The sequence below is a fragment of the Eucalyptus grandis genome, chromosome 10 (genome assembly GCF_016545825.1).
Source record: "Eucalyptus grandis isolate ANBG69807.140 chromosome 10, ASM1654582v1, whole genome shotgun sequence".
In the NCBI taxonomy this organism is placed as follows: domain Eukaryota; kingdom Viridiplantae; phylum Streptophyta; class Magnoliopsida; order Myrtales; family Myrtaceae; genus Eucalyptus; species Eucalyptus grandis.
The window spans coordinates 36977573-36993894 of record NC_052621.1 but is presented as its reverse complement, the minus strand read 5'-3'; the positions used below and the strand labels follow the sequence as shown (position 1 = coordinate 36993894).

Genomic DNA, 16322 nt, shown 5'->3' with positions numbered 1-16322 from the left:
AACAGTTATGGGAGTCCTTAGAGAAACAATACAAAGCGAGGATATTGGCACCAAGAAATTTGTGTTTTGCCAAATTCCTGGACTTCAAGATGGTGGATTCTAAATGTTTGTCATGAGTCGGGATCAAGAATTGCAATTAATTTTGAGTGACATCTCGGCTGAGGAATGATACTTAGTGAATCATTCCAAGTGGCGGCTATGATTGAGAAACTACCTCCCGGGCTGGTTAGACTTCAAAAATTACTTGAAGCACAAACGGAAGGAGATGAGCCTTGAAGATCTCATTCCGCCTCATAATAGAAAGAAATAATACGGTTCAATCAATTTCAAAGAGTTTTGTGCTAGTTTTGGAATAATTCTTCAAACGACTGCACCTTATACTCCACAACAAAATGGAGTTGCTGAATGATTGAACATGACACTAAAGGAGATGGCTAATGCCATGCTTTTTTGAGTTCAGGTTTACCTCAGAATTTGTGGGGGAGGTAGTCTTAACTGCAAATTATATTCTTAATAAAATACCCCACAAAAGGCTAGGTAAAATTCCATACGAATTATGAAATGAAAAATTGCCATCCTACAATTTTCTTAAAGTGTGGGGGTGCATAATGTGATTTATAACGGTAAGTCTAGACACATTTGTCGTAGACAAGACCGTAAGCAGTTGCTCTCAAATTGAATCATTTATTTAGACTTTGTAAAGTCAAAAAGAAAATATTGCCCGGATTATTTGACAAAAGGTTTGTCGAAAGAGCAAATAAACTTCGCATCGAGGGAATGGGTTTAAGAGCCTTAACCCAATAAAGAGATTCCAGGGTGGAAACCTAACCTATGCGTGGAGATCCCATAGACTAGGTTCAATAGGACAACGCAAATTTTGGAAACTCTAGTGTAAGCGCTTTGTCTCCTATTCTATGATGCAAGGTGCTTTCCTACGGTGTTATTAAAAGTGCGCTATGCGTTAACGATTCCTATAACTTGGAATATAACATCCAAGTAAGATAAGGTAGGATATCTTTAATAGGAATGCACCTATATGCGTGGAGCTGGCCGACTCTATGAAAATCTTTAAAGGCTAGATTTTCTAAAGCATGAATCCCGAGAGGTTGAGGGCCGAAAGAATGAACACAGCGAGAACCAATCTTGGTGGAAATACTCCGTGTGAGGTTTATTGTCTAGGCTTACACAAACAAGCTGGCGATTCAAGGCTTAGTCCATCGACTAGTTAAGTAAGTCGATAGCTTTCACTAAAGAAGGTTCAAAGCGATAGCTACCTATCTTGATGCTGTTTATTTCAACAGGCATGCTTAGATTCCTTCGAGTCAAAAATGTTTTGTTGATCCATTAATGTGGGGATTGTTGTAATTATGATTATAATTATAGTTAATGGATCAACGGAAGCCAATAAATTAAGATACGTTTTTTCTATTCACGTATCTCTTTTTGGATTCATGAATTTCCTATAGTTTTATGTTCACGTATCTATTGAATTCATGAATTTCCTAGATTCAAGTATCTTTTAGTTCATGTATTTATTGAGTTCATGAATCTCTTGAATGCATGTATCTTTGGATACATGAATCTCTTGGATTCACGTATCTCTTTATTCATGAATCTCGTGGATACACGTGTCTATTTAATTCATGTGTCTTTGTAGTACATGAACTAAAAAGCTCTATATATAGATAGGAACATAGAGCTTCATGGGGGTTTTGGTTTTTGGTTTTTGGTTTTCCCGATTCGATTCCAAAAAGAGCTTTGATGTCCTTTCTACTCTTTGATATCCTTTCTAATATTCTGTTTTTCCTGAGTGTGTTGGTTCAATTGAATGGTTCGACAAAGTCCTGTTTGCATAGTGCTAATCCAAACAGGTTCGAGGTGTTGTATCTTGGGAGGCATAGTTCGTGAATCTGCGGGGCACCTTTGGCAGGAACTAATCGCCTTAAGGAGATTCGGTTATCCGTACCTCGCCTCCAATTTTATGTTATATCTTATTTTCTTCTTTTCCAAGATTTTTAAAGGGAATGAAATTATAAAGTTGTTATCATCTTCTTTACTTTCATGTTCTGATTGCAACAAACAGTGTACTTTCTCTGGATTAATTTCCAACACATCAGAATTTACAATATTCGGTTGAGACAAGAATACTCATAATAGAGAATTTTGTGATTTTGTATGTATTTCATGATGACAAGGACATGAGATATCTACAAACTTTACAAGATAACTATCTAAGATAATAAGATATTCAAATTTCAATTACAATAAATTAGGATCAATCAAGGATATGCATGATAAGCCACATATATGCATAACCTTGAAAGATCCGGAGAATCTAGGCGAAAATTAAGAATCTCATAGATTCAGCTCTAACAAACTGATTAGTAGGTTCTCGACTTAGGTACAAAGTTTATGGTATGAATAATGAGTAAATTACCGGCTGACGATCGGATATGACAGACATAGGAGTAATATTAGGGTTATGAAGCTCTTGTGAAAATTTGGAAGGAGGCTTGTTATGGTTGAATTTTAGTGTTGTCGAAAGGGTTTGTCGAGGAACTCCACAACAGTCGCCTTATTCGCGACCCATGAAAAAGCACTATTGTAACACCTATTAAGTAATCCTATTAATCTAAGCACAAAGATCGGACTGTAATCTGCGGGGCTGGCCATTTGTTGAAAGCTTCTATTCTGCGATGGCACTCAAAGTCAAAACAAGTGAATGTTGATATAGACACGTGCGCGAGAGCAAGAAGATAAACTAATTGTACGGAATACTCTATCAAGGTGATTCCGCAACGAGGGAAAAAAAAGAAAGTGACTTTCGGACATGCCGCAACTGAGCTGGTGCCAGAACTGGGCCGAGCCTGACTTTTCCTCTTGTGGGGGAAAATAAGAAAGCCTTTCTAGAGTTTTTGCATATTTAGGAAAGATCGTCGCTTTAATCTTGGGTTTTGAATATGAACTGGGGCCACGTTACACCTAATAAAAGGAAATGAATCACATACATTAACTTTCGAATAAAGTCACCCTAGTTGTTTTCTAAATTTGGGGACCATGAGAATCGAATTCTAACATACTTCAACGCCCAACTTCATATGGACATCAAGAATGTCTAATGGCTAAGCAGGTCGCACCAGTTTTCATGATCTTTTCGGAAAAATAATTCACTCTCGCTAAAGTATGCTTTTTAAAAAAAAAAAATTTACTTAAAACTACTTGATAACTTTGAAATCCCCAAGAAACAAGATTGATAAAAAATCGAACATATTTCTTCAAAGCCTAATTTCACATTTTGGAATGATCATTTCTTAAAGTTATCTGATGGTTTGGCAATATATCGTCAGTGTTTTTTAATTTGAGATTTAAAGACCAAGTATGCTTTGGAAAATATAAAAGAAAGAAACGACTAATCGAATTTGGGTCACATATTACCTTGATAAATCCCAAATCCGTCTCAAGCTCAACAAGCAGAGGCGGGCCCAAGGGGTAGTTGTTGCTGATTTTCATTTATTATGTAGTGTATTTCGTGAGAATTTGTTGTAATTTTTCTTTGTTTCGTGCCTAAGACTTTACAAGCTCTTTTATTTCAGTAACTAACCCCCGTAATGGACCATTAACCCATCTTGAAGTTGAGAACCAACCACATTCAAAACCTAATAGAACTAGGATGGGTCGATAGTCGGGTCAAACCTAATCTAATTCCGTCCCTTCCCCTGCCTTGTCGTTATTAATCGTAATCTTTCCGAGTTTGTGTTTTAACAAAAATTTTAGTCGGAGGGAGATTACTCCATTTCAAGGAAAGGCAAGGCATGTGCCTCCAACCTACTTTGAGGACTGCTGGACTTGCACATGGCCTATTAATGGGAGACCACTAGCAGCGAGAATCGAACCTACGCACGATCGATGTGAAGTGTCTGATCGTTACCCATCACCGGGTTCTTCTGAGTAAATTGAATGCCGGGTCATTCAAGTGCCCTTGTTCTCAACCAAAATGAGTTCGATGTGCTGAGGGGAATAGGCTTGAACATCAAATCCAAATTGAAACTTTTTTTCTTCTGGTTTTTCATTTTGCTTCCTCTTGGCGATACACATGCATGGAAAATTGTCCAAAAAGTCTTAAATCTATTGTGCTTTTGCCATTTCAGTTATAAACATCTTAATTTTGTTAATTGAGTTATAAACTTATTCATGTTGTGCCAATTGAGTTCATATAATCAATTTTTGACTGAAAAATTGCTGAGGTAGATGTCTATCGTCCCATGTTGCATGATTGACATTAATATTGACAATTTTTAATAACATTTTAATATTTTTTGATTTCTTCATTATTTTCTGTTATTTTTTTTTTCCTCTGTTCCTTCTTTTCATCTTCTCTATTTTTTAGGCACTCCCCTCATCGGCCTAGGCCCAAGTGTCACTTGCCTAAGGTTGACAAACTTCGCTGGCCATCAATGAGGCCCAATGGAGGAAAAGAGAAAAAAAAAGAGGATAAATATAAAGAAGAATATAAGTGAAAATGAATTAAAAAAGACAAAAAGAAAGAAGGAAAAGAGAAGAAAAGAAAAAAAATGGAAAAAAATAAATATGTTATAGATATTAAAATATTATTAAAAGTTGTCAGCATTAGTCTTAGGGCGACATGTAGGGCTATCAATATCCACGTCAATGATTTCTAATTAAAATTGATTGGTTCAATTCAATGAGCAAAATGTAAAAATATTTAAAACCTAATTGACAAAATTGAAAAGTTTAAAATTGAATAGGTTTAGGGCTTTTTGGGCAATTCTTTTATATGCATGGCATAAATGCCATGTGTTCTTGTATTTGCTGTTGAAGACTTGCATTTACGTTGGACACTTTAATCCAAAGAACCTTTCTAATCACTTGTGCTATCTCCAATTAATTTGCTTGTAGAGCAAGGCAAATTGGCAAGGCAAATTGGCTTTACTAGCATTGCTTTATGAAAATTAAGAGGGGTATATTAGAAAATCCCATGCTAAGTAGTAAATTATAATTTCATTGCATCCTATGTTCTAGTTATTTTGTAAATGCCCAGGTCGACGCCACCATTTTCTTCATTTAAGTAGCATTTGATTTTTATTTTCTTATTGCCATCAGGATCATTCGAAGATGCAAATCATCCCTAATACAAGATGTAAGATTTTATATGTATTTGTTCCCCAAAGAAGAAGGTACCATTTCTTCAATGAAACACGTGTAAAGAAATAGGCCTTACAAATATCTCCAGTTCACGTTGAACCTTCATGAAAATAGTAAGAGAATCAAAATTCCTTCTCTTTCGCAACTTTCTAGTCACATTAAAATTTCATGAAAGTTGTGAGAGAGTCGAAACATTATATATTTTAAGATCATAAAGGTGAATGACCATGTTTTCTCCGTTACTAGATAAAGCATTCTTTGGCAGATTTATCTAATCGATATTGCTATATTGTGTCTAAATATCACAATTAAATATCCTAGTATGACAGACATGATAAGATATAAAAATATCTGTTCTATTATTATGGTAAGATAAATGGTTATCAAGTCCTATTTAGACTTCACATTTATAAGATCAAACACAATCTTAGATAACTCTATAGCCAGGGGATACCAATAATTTATTTCGTCTTTTAAGAAAAATTTTACTTTTGTTTTTGTACTCTTACATTTTTTTTTCCAATTGAATTCTTGTCTTTTGATTTGTCTAATCAAATAAAAAATTGAGATTTGATTAGATAAGTGAAATATTGACACTTAATAAAAACGCGTGAAATATTGAAACGATGAATGAATTTTTAATTTCTTTTTTTCCCTATATATATATAGTCAACAATTCAAAATGCTCGTCTCTCTCTTACCTATGACCTCAGTCCCAAGAAGAACTCTTTATGAGTCAGTACAAAAGCACACATCGGCATGGACCAACGGTAGACAGAACCCCAGAGGCTGTCACCTTCCCTCTCCTCCTCCTCTTCTTCTTCTGCTACTTCTTGTGCTTTAGAAACAGAGCAAGAGCAACGCTTTAGCAGACACAATCATCCATGGAAGGAGGAGATATATGCAGTGCGAGCAACAGCCTGCGCGTGATCAGCTCCACCATGGCGAGGGACCATGCGACGACGGCGATGGACGTGTTCTCGAGGTCTTCAGGCGTCGACGAGGATGATGAAGAAGCTCTCAAATGGGCTGCTCTGGAGAAACTCCCGACCTTCGACCGTCTCCGGAAAGGAATCTGATGGCTTCGCGCGGCAGGGTGCCAATGAGATCGACATCCAGAACCTGGGCTTTCATGAGAGGAAGAGATTGATGGAGAGATTAGTGAGGGACGCTGAAGAGGACAACGAGAAGTTCTTGCTGAAGCTCAGGAACCGCATTGACAGGTACAGTCTCTGTTTGCTCTGCCTTTGAAGCCTCTGTCCGTGGGGATTCTGAGAAAAGAGAAACCTTTTTACCAAATCGGCAACGTTTCTTGGAATGGAGTCTCTTTGGCTCCAAAGAAAAAAAATTCCCGGGAAAATACTTATCATATCAGGCCATCTCTTGTTAGTGTAATTTTTTCGTTAAAAATGGTGGGAATTGTTGATTTATGAATCGTGCATGTTTTATTTTTATTTTCTCTCCTAGGGAAAGTTTTCTCTACAATTCTCGATACGAAATTTAATAAGACTGCAACTAATTATTCTAAAACTTTAAAATATTTGATTAGAGCGTGATTTAACACTTAAATTTTCTAACACTCAAGATGTTTTAAGTTTTTTCCTTTTCAAGTTTGAATAACCGTGATTATCGTGAATCTGGGTTTATTTGCAGAGTTGGAATTGATATTCCTACTATTGAAGTTAGATTTGAGCACTTAAACGTGGAGGAGAAGCCCATGAAGGAAGTAGAGCTTTGCCGACCTTCATCAATTTCTGGATTGATATTCTAGAGGTGAGCAGCCACCTCCTAAGTATGTGAAATGTAAAAGCCAGAAAGGCAACTTCAATTTTTTTGTTAAGATCCTAATTCAAGGTGTAGCACTTGGATTCACACCGATGGGATAGATTTCGATATGTACTTTATATGGCCTTGCTCTCTCACCTCAATACCTAGCTCTTGGACCTCAAGAAAACAATATCCGAAAACTAGCTATTGGTGGAACACAGTTTAAGACCTTTTAAACCACACATCAAAATCGGGAAAAGTGCCAAAAAAGTCATAAACTTTTTATATTTGTGCCAATTTAGTCCTAAACATTTTTTGGTGCCAATTAAATCCTAAATCTTTTACGTAGTGCCAATTGATTCTTTTCCGATCAATTTTGGCGGATTTTGTTATTTGGATCTTAGGTTGGTGACGTGACATAATCGCGCTAATGTGAACAACTTTTAACAATATTTTAATATTTTTGAATATTTTTTTCTTTTTCTTCTCCTCTTCTTCCTCCGGCCCGGTCATGGGACCTCGGTGATCGGCCAAAGGTGACTGACCCGGTGAGGTCGAGAGTCGACATCGCCGGCCACCTTGCTAGTGGTAGCGGGGCGGCCTCGCGCTAGGTGGCAAGGCTCACCCATGGCCGGTGAGGCTCGACCTTGCTAGATTTGGCGAGGTGAGCCTCGCCGCCCGAGCCTCGAAGGTGGCCTCATTTTGCTCGGCTCGAGGCCGCCCTCTGGCCAGGCGAGGATTCTTGGCGAGATCGACCTTGACCTCGCATTGTCGCCTCTGGTCGGTCACCAAGGTCGGTGGCCAGTGGAGGGAAGAAAAGAAAAAAGAAAAGAAAAAGAAAAAGAAAAAAAGAAAATAAAAATAAAGAAAACATTCAAAAATATTAAAATATTATTAAAAGTTGTTTACATGTTGTAGATTAGATCACGTCGGCCGACACCGTATCAGCAAAATCCCGGCGAATGATTAAGTGGCACGCGTAAAAAAGATTAGAGACTTAATTGATATAAAAAAATGTTTATGACTAAATTGACACAAATACAAGATTTCGGACTTTTGACACTTTTCAATCAAATCCCATGTGAAATCTTAGGCTCAGTTCGTTTTGCGGAAATAACTTCCCAGGGAAAATATTTTCCGGATTTTCCAGTGTTAGTGGGCGGAAAATCACGGTCAACGGAAAACATTTTCCGTTGACCGGAAGCATTACATGCAAAGCTGTGGAAAATGTTTTCCACTTCGAAAAGATGGAAAACATTTTCCACAACTTCCCCTTCTTCTTCTTTTTTTTTTTTCTTTCTTTCCTTTTTTTTTTTCTTCCTTTAGCTTGGACGGTGGCGGCCCCGACAGCGGCGGCCGGCGGCCGGCGACCGGCGCGGTCATGAGCCAGCTGAGCTCCGCCAGGGCCGGCGGGGCTCCGCCTAGCCCGATCGTGGAAGGCCGGCTCGCCGGCTCGGCGGCTCGAGCCTCACCGGTCGGGCGGCGGAGCCTGGCACGCTGAGGCGGGCTCGGCCTCACCCAGATCACGGCGGGGGGCGGGGCTCGGGCCTCGCCCGCCCGGCTCGCCGGATGCAGTGGCCGGGACCTTGGTCGGCGGATCTAGCGACCGGATCTTGGTCGGCTCACCATCTTCGGGCGTGCGGCGGAGGAGCGAGGGCGAGACGAGGAGGAAGAGGAGGAGCGGCGGCGGAGGAAGGAGGAGCGAACGAGGAGGAAGAAGGAGGAGCGGCGGTGGAGGAAGGAGGAAGGAGGAGGAAGGAGGAGCGGCGGCGGAGGAAAGAAGGAGGAGCGAGCGAGGCGGAAGAAGGAGGAAGGAAGAGGAAGAAGGAGGAGGAAGGAGGAAGGAGAAGGCAAAGAAAAGGAAAAAAAAAGAAAAAAATTAGTTAACGAACGGTGGAAAATGTTTTCCACTCAAAATTTAAATTAGCCGAACAGGAAAATATAGCAATTTTCCGGGAAAATAACCACGGGAAAATATTTTCCCGGAGATGGTCAATTTTCCGTGAAACGACGGCCTTAGTCCCATTTGTTGCAATTAAGATGATAGCGATCAACCATGCTCCACGCTCTCGTGCACACATTGGGTTGGCTTTGTACTACCTTTTGTTAGTCCTAGACAAACGCTGCAACGCTGGCATTGCCACCCGCACCAGTCGATTGCGGTGGGAGATAGACGGGCGGCTCTTATATATATTGATATAGACTTTAGAAGAACCACAACCCAAAAGCAAGCTATTTAGGTGGGAGAGCCCAATAAGACATTAACCAACAAGTCCAAGTCCCCATACTATCAAATCCCACAACTTGGAATTTCGATTATATTGATTTTTATTAAATGATATTCAATAAATTGCTTGAATGTTCTGAATAGTTTCTTTGTTTAACCTTTATTTTTCTATTTGCTTCTTTTACCCCTGAAGGGCCTCTTGAATTTTCTGCCCATACTTCTAATGGAAAGAAGCACTTCACTATCCTTCAAGATGTCAGTGGGATCGTCAAACCTGGCAGGTGAGCAAATCAATCCAAATCAAAAACCAGTTTTTAGACCTCCAAATTGAACTCAACTTAGTTTTATTTCAGCAATCTTGATTTGGTTCCATCTCCGAGCTTGATACTGTGTTCTCCAGCGCATTACATGTTGTGTAATTATTCAAAAATCTCCATTAAAATTGTCATATTCTTGTTGATAAGAGTTTTCAACATGTCGATTGGATTACTGCTTTAATTTGATTTGGACCTAATATATTTTCTAATGCAAAAGAAATCAAACTGAACTGAAGTTAGATTGATCTTTTTTCATTGATCGAAATGATGAAGAATTAGATTGACATTTCTTTTCTGGCAATTTTCTTCTCATTTGGATGGCCAATTTTCTTCTCATTTTGCAGGATGACTTTGCTTATGGGTCCTCTAGTTCGGGGGAAGACGACACTCTTGTTAGCTTTGGCGAGCAAGCTTGATCCTATACTAAAGGTTAATTAAAAGTCACTTTTCATTTAATTTCAACCCTTATTTTGTGGATTATCAAATTTTATATGACCAGCATATGTTCCTCAGACAACAGGAAAGGTAACTTACAATGGACATGGCTTGAATGAGTTTGTGCCCCAAGAATTTGCAGCTTACATAAGTCAACACGATATTCACATAGGAGAAATGACAGTTAGAGAAACTTTGGCCTTCTCCGCAAAATGTCGGTGTTGGATCACGATATGGTTAGTGACTTTGAGTTGACTCTTATTATTTTATAATGTCAAATTTGTGTTTGACTTAGACAAGTTTTTTCAAATAAGAAATGTCAATTCTTTGGGGACATCGCAGATATGTTGTCGAGTTGTTGAGAAAGAGAAAGTGGCAAATGTAAAACCGGACCCTGATATTGATATCTTCATGAAGGTAAATAAATAAGGCGACCTTAGATTTTTTTCCTTTTTTTCATCTAAAGCAAGGAAGGAAATGAATGACGTAATCCATAGGAAGAAACTAATATGGAAAAAATGGTTTTGAGTTGGACTCCACCAAACAATTACTATGTTATTGAAATTCCTAGATCAAGCGGGTGTCTGGTTTTCTTATGCAATGGGTCATGCAAATTTCCACAGGCAGCAGCAATAGAAGGTCAGGAGGCTAATGTTATCACTGATTATATTCTTAAGGTAAGTTTGATAATAATAACCACAAAATCATGCAGGCACTTGAAAAATAGCAGAACTTTAATGCACATGTTTTCTCCATAGATTTTAGGGTTGAAATATGTGCTGATACAATGGTTGGAGATGAAACGTTGAGAGGTATTTACGGAGGACACGGAAGAGTGTGACCCCTGAGTTGAAACTGTGAGATCAAGCTTTTTAGTAATTAAAGTGTTTGATTCTCGACTTGACTTGTAATTTCAGGTGAGATGCTGGTTGGGCCTGCCAAGGTATTGTTCATGGATGAGATATCTCTTTTGGGCTTGATAGCTCGACGACATATCAGATTGTCAACTCTTTGAAACAATTTATTCGCATTTTTGATGGAACAACGGTTATCTCTCTCCTCCAGCCAGCTCAGGAGACTTATGATTTGTTTGGCGATATCATTCTCCTCTCTCACGATGGTCAGGTCGTGTACCGGGGCCCACGTGAACTCGTTCTAGATTTCTTTGAATCCATGGGATTCAAATGCCCTGGGAGGAAGGGGTCGCCGATTTCTTGCGGGAAGTATGTAATAATATGATAACTTTATTTGAGCAACTTTAGGAGATAAAAAGATATTCTTTAGAGCAAGTCTCCACAATAACATACTTTTCTACTTTTCAACAGGTAACATCAAGAAAGGATCAGCATCGGTATTAGGGTACGCAAAGGCAGGCCTTACACTTTCGTCACAGTTCGGGAATTTGCGGAGGCATTCCAGTCATTTCACGTGGGAAGAAAACTTGGGGATGAACTGTCTACTCCATTTGATAAGAGCAAGAACCACCCGGCCTTTGACTACCAAAAAGATTTGGCGTTGGAATGAAGGATTTACTGGCTTTTGCATTTCAAGAGAGTATTTACTTATGAAAAGGAATTCCTTTGTCTACATCTTCAAAATTGTTCAGGTAAGTACCGACTTCATTCTCTTTTAATTCAGCTACAACCATGATTGTTTGTTGTGCTTAAACTGATATGACTTGATTTATCAGCTCACAATTAGCGCGATTATTACGATGACCTTTTCTTTCGGACTAAGATGCATCAGGATACCACTCATGGAGGAGATTACATTGGTGCCTCGTTCGTCACCATAAATTCAGTAGTGTTCAATGGAATGGCGGAGCTTTCAATGACCGTAGCCAAGCTCCCAATTTTCTACAAGCAAAGAGACCTCCTCTTCTATCCGGCATGGGCATATGCTCTTCCAACTTGGATTCTAAAGATCCCTATCACTTTTGTGGAGGTTGCAGCTTGGGTGTTCATCAGCTACTATGTCATTGGATACGATCCAAATGTTGGAAGGTAAGAATGAACTGTGGTTATTCTTTGGTTGTAAGATGGAAATTCAAATCTCATTGTCGTGGTTGATACATTCTTCTGTCTATGTTGTGTTATAGGTTGTTCAAGCAGTATTTTTTGCTTGTGCTTGTTGGCCAGATGGCCTCTGGATTGTTTCGATTGATTGCGGCACTTGGGAGAAACATGGTCGTTGCCAACACATTGGCAACATTTGCTACGTCCATTTTCGTAGCATCGGGCGAGATTCGTTCTTTCCCGAAGTATCAAAGATATAGAGATGACCTTTTTCTTTATTTTGTTCTTAGCTTTTTCATAAGCAGCGTTAAATCTGTTTTATTTGATTTGTAGAGGAAGTGAAGAAATGGTGGATTTGGGGCTACTGGACATCTCCTTTAATGTATGGGCAGAGCGCAATGGTCATTAACGAGCTTCTAGGGTCGAGTTAGGATAAAGTAAAGTCTTGTAATTGCTTAATGCCAACATATTAACCTTTCATAGATGTGAATCTCTGACTAAGCGATTCCCCATGTTATTACTTAATAATAGATTCCCTAAATTCAAGTTCAAACGAACCACTGGGAATTCAAGTTTTGAAGTCCGTGGGTTCTTTACTGAAGCATACCAGTATTGGATAGGAGTTGGGGCATTGTTTGGGTTCATCATCCTCTTCAACTTTGGGTTTTCAGTGGCTCTTGCTCTCCTCAATCGTAAGTGATTTTTGTTCTTGTTGAGTTTCTATAAACAAGAGTTTGCCTACTAAAGCTTCAAGTTATGATGCAGCCCTTTTGGCACATCCCAGACAGTAAAATCAGATGATTCTAAGGGCAGTGATGATGTTAACAGAATAGGAGGATCAATTCAGTTGCAATCTCAAGGCTCTAGTCACAAAAATAGATCAGGTATAGACCTTGAAATCTTGATAGTTAGTTTCTTTTCATTGACTATCATTTAGCAGCAGTTAAGACCGTTGCCTATCTTTTCTTTTGGGTCTTGTAGGCAAGTCATCCAGGTCCGCACTTGCAGAGTTTGAGACGACCATCACTGTCAATAGGAAAAAGGAATGGTGCTCCCATTTGAGCAATACTCAATTAGTTTTGATGAATTAACTTATTCAGTTGACATGCCACAGGTGACTATTAAACTTTGAAAATCTGAAGATAGTACTCTTTGATATATCATGATACCATGAGTGTGAAACCTCAAATGTTCATCAGAAATATAACTAAGTGTTCTACTGGCAGGAAATGAAGAATAAAGGTGTTCTCGAGGATAAATTGGTTCTCCTGAAAGGTGTAAGTGGTGCTTTTAGGCCAGGTGTTCTCACAGCTTTGATGGGCGTTATCGATGCTGGCAAAAACTACTCTGATGGATGTATTGGCTGGGAGAAAAACTGGAGGATACATCGAAGGGGACATAACAATTTCTGGGTATCCAAAAGAACCAAGATACATTTGCTCGGATTTCCGGATACTGTGAACAGAATGACATCCATTCACCTCATGTTACTGTCTATGAGTCGGTTCTTTACTCTGCATGGCTGCGTTTACCTCCTGGTGTGGACAACCGAACCAGAAAGGTTTGCGTAAACCACATAATCTGTTATTGGAGGATTGCCTTCTTAGCTCACAGCTAATCGTGGAAGTGCTTGTTGTTAGGTGGTTATGAAGTCTTCATTCAGGATCAATCTATATAGATCATTTCTAATGAAAAAAAATGTCGCAGATGTTTATTGAGAAGTCATGGAGCTTGTGGAGCTAAATCCGCTGAGACAGGCCTTGGTTGGTTTGCCTGGTGTGGATGGTCTCTCCACTGAGCAACGCAAAAGGCTAACCATAGCAGTCGAACTAGTCACAAACCCATCAATCATTTTCATGGACGAACCAACTTCAGGGCTTGATGCAAGAGCTGCTGCTATTGTCATGAGAACAGTTAGGAATACGGTGGACACGGGGAGAACGGTCGTATGTACAATTCACCAGCCGAGCATTGATATGTTTGAGCTTTCGATGAGGTGAATTATGTCAAAAAATTCAGCATATGAAAAATCTTTTGCAGCGCATTCAAAATCGGGAAGCTGTCGCATATTTACTTGTTCTGCAGCTTTTCTTAATGAAACGAGGGGACAAGAGATATATGTTGGTCCTCTGGGGTCCAGTCTTCTCATCTAATAGAGTATTTAGAGAGTACATATAGTTTCATAAATATAACCTGGCTTGGATTGTACTTTCATTTTACTTGAATTGCAAGGTATGTATCTTCAAAATGAAGGGAATCCAAGGAGTAAGCAGAATCAAAGATGGCTATAATCCAGCAACTTGGATGCTCGAAGTTACAAGCCCAGCAAAGAACTCACTTTGGGCGTCGATTTTCTGATTTGTACAAAAGCTCAGATTTGTACAGGTGGGTTTACTGCATCCTGAGGTCCCACTTTTAGTCTTGCTATTGACCCGTAAAATGTCAATGGGAAAACACATTTTCGTGATTTTCAGGAGAAACAAGGCTTTGATTAAAGAGTTGAGCATACCTCCTCCAAATTCTAAGGATCTTTACTTCCCGACTAAGTATTCTCAGTCAATTTTCACTCAGTTAATGGCTTGCTTATGGAAGCAACATTGGTCTTATTGGCGGAATCGCCTTACACAGCCGTTCGGTTCCTCTTCACCATTTACGTCGCCTTAATGGTTGGGACTATGTTCTGGGACCGCGGCTCCAAAACGTAAGTTCACCTAGAATGTCAATTTGTGTCTCATTTATTCTCGAAGTTGTGTTTCTGAATGTTAGGTTCCTAGGACTCGGGCCAAGACTTGTTCATTGCGATGGGATCCATGTATTCGGCCGTTCTCTTCCTTGGGATCCAAAATGCGTCCTCCGTGCAACCTGTTGTAGCAGTGGAAAGAACGGTTTCTATAGAAAAGCGAGCTGCAGGGTTGTACTCAGCCCTTCCATACGCATTAGCACAAGTAAAATTGCTTCCAAATATTCTGAGTACCGCTTATTCCAAAATAGCGTTATGCATGAATCAATATTGGAAAGTTGCTTATGTGATTTATTTTGTAGGTTCTAATTGAAGTCCCTTATGTTCTAATGCAAGCTACATCATATGGTTTAATAGTTTACGGAATGATTGGATTTGAATGGACCGTCGAAAAAATTTTCTGGTATCTGTTCTTCTCATACTTCACATTGTTATATTTCACCTACTTTGGCATGATGACCGTGGGCATAAGCCCAAGCCAGCACATCGCTACCCTCATCGCTACTGCATTCTACACCATTTGGAACCTCTTTTCAGGGTTCATTGTGCCAAGGACTGTAAGTTCTATAGCAACCCATCGATTTTAATAATTCTGCTGATTTTGTTTTTCAACACAAGCGTAAGGCCTGATTTATGGACATCCTCGTGACTTCCTACTTAACAGAGGATGCCTATCTGGTGGAGATGGTACTATTAGGCGTGCCCATTTGCTTGGAGTTTATATGGATTATTGGTCTCTCAGTTTGGTGATTTGAAGAACACGCTCGAGGACACTGGGACCACGGTGGAAGAATTCATGAGATTACTTCGGTTTTCCGACATAATTTTCTGGGCACGGTCGCCGCTATGATGTTAGGATTCACAGTGCTCTTCGCGTTCATTTTCGCCATTTCAGTCAAGTTGCTCAATTTTCAGAAGCGGTAGACTTTAGCATTGCATCGATCCACATAACTAGCATGTTTCTGTAAAAAGGAGCAATGCTCAAGCATACGCTGGGCATTTTATTTTTCTTTATTTTTCCTCTTGATCTATGCTATTTTCCAGTCAAATAATGTACATGTAAATTAGCATCTAATTGCAATAGCAAGCAGATGAACTCTTTTTATTTTCACTAGCAACTGTCTCCATCTTTTCGATCATATTGAAACTTTTCGCTAAGAAGGATAAAACAGAGAGTTGTTTGCTGCGACAAACGAATAGTCCTAAGACCAGAGACTAGATTCCGTAATCACAAAGAGGAACGCATGTCATGATCATTTCCCTTTCAAACGACAGATCTCAATGAATGCCAAAATGTCAAGAGTTAGTGCTAGACATCTGACCCCGAAGAGAGAAATCTAATTAGACACAAATCGAAATGACAGGATCAATTTGTTCTTGAATCTTATAATCAGTAAATCCTCGTGTGCAGTTTTGTGTTTGTGTGTGTGTGTGTGTGTGTGTTTTTTCTGTATATATGATTTGGAGATGGTTTGGGCAATATTATACTTGGGCCTTCACCGGGCCCAATAATATTAGTATATTTATATTGCGGTGGGCATAACAATGACTTTTATCTCCGGATAATTGTCCAAAATTTTAAACTAATTGTAAGATGATCAATTCGGCCTTAAACTTATAAATTTGGCTAATTTAGTCTTAAAAATTTTCACGATTTG

At 39.2% G+C, this 16322-nt stretch overlaps 1 pseudogene; it reads left to right on the top strand.

Moving 5' to 3' along the window:
• The first annotated feature begins 5915 nt into the window (after nucleotides 1-5915).
• LOC120289206 lies at nucleotides 5916-15614 on the top strand (annotated as a pseudogene).
• Nucleotides 15615-16322: the final 708 nt, after the last annotated feature.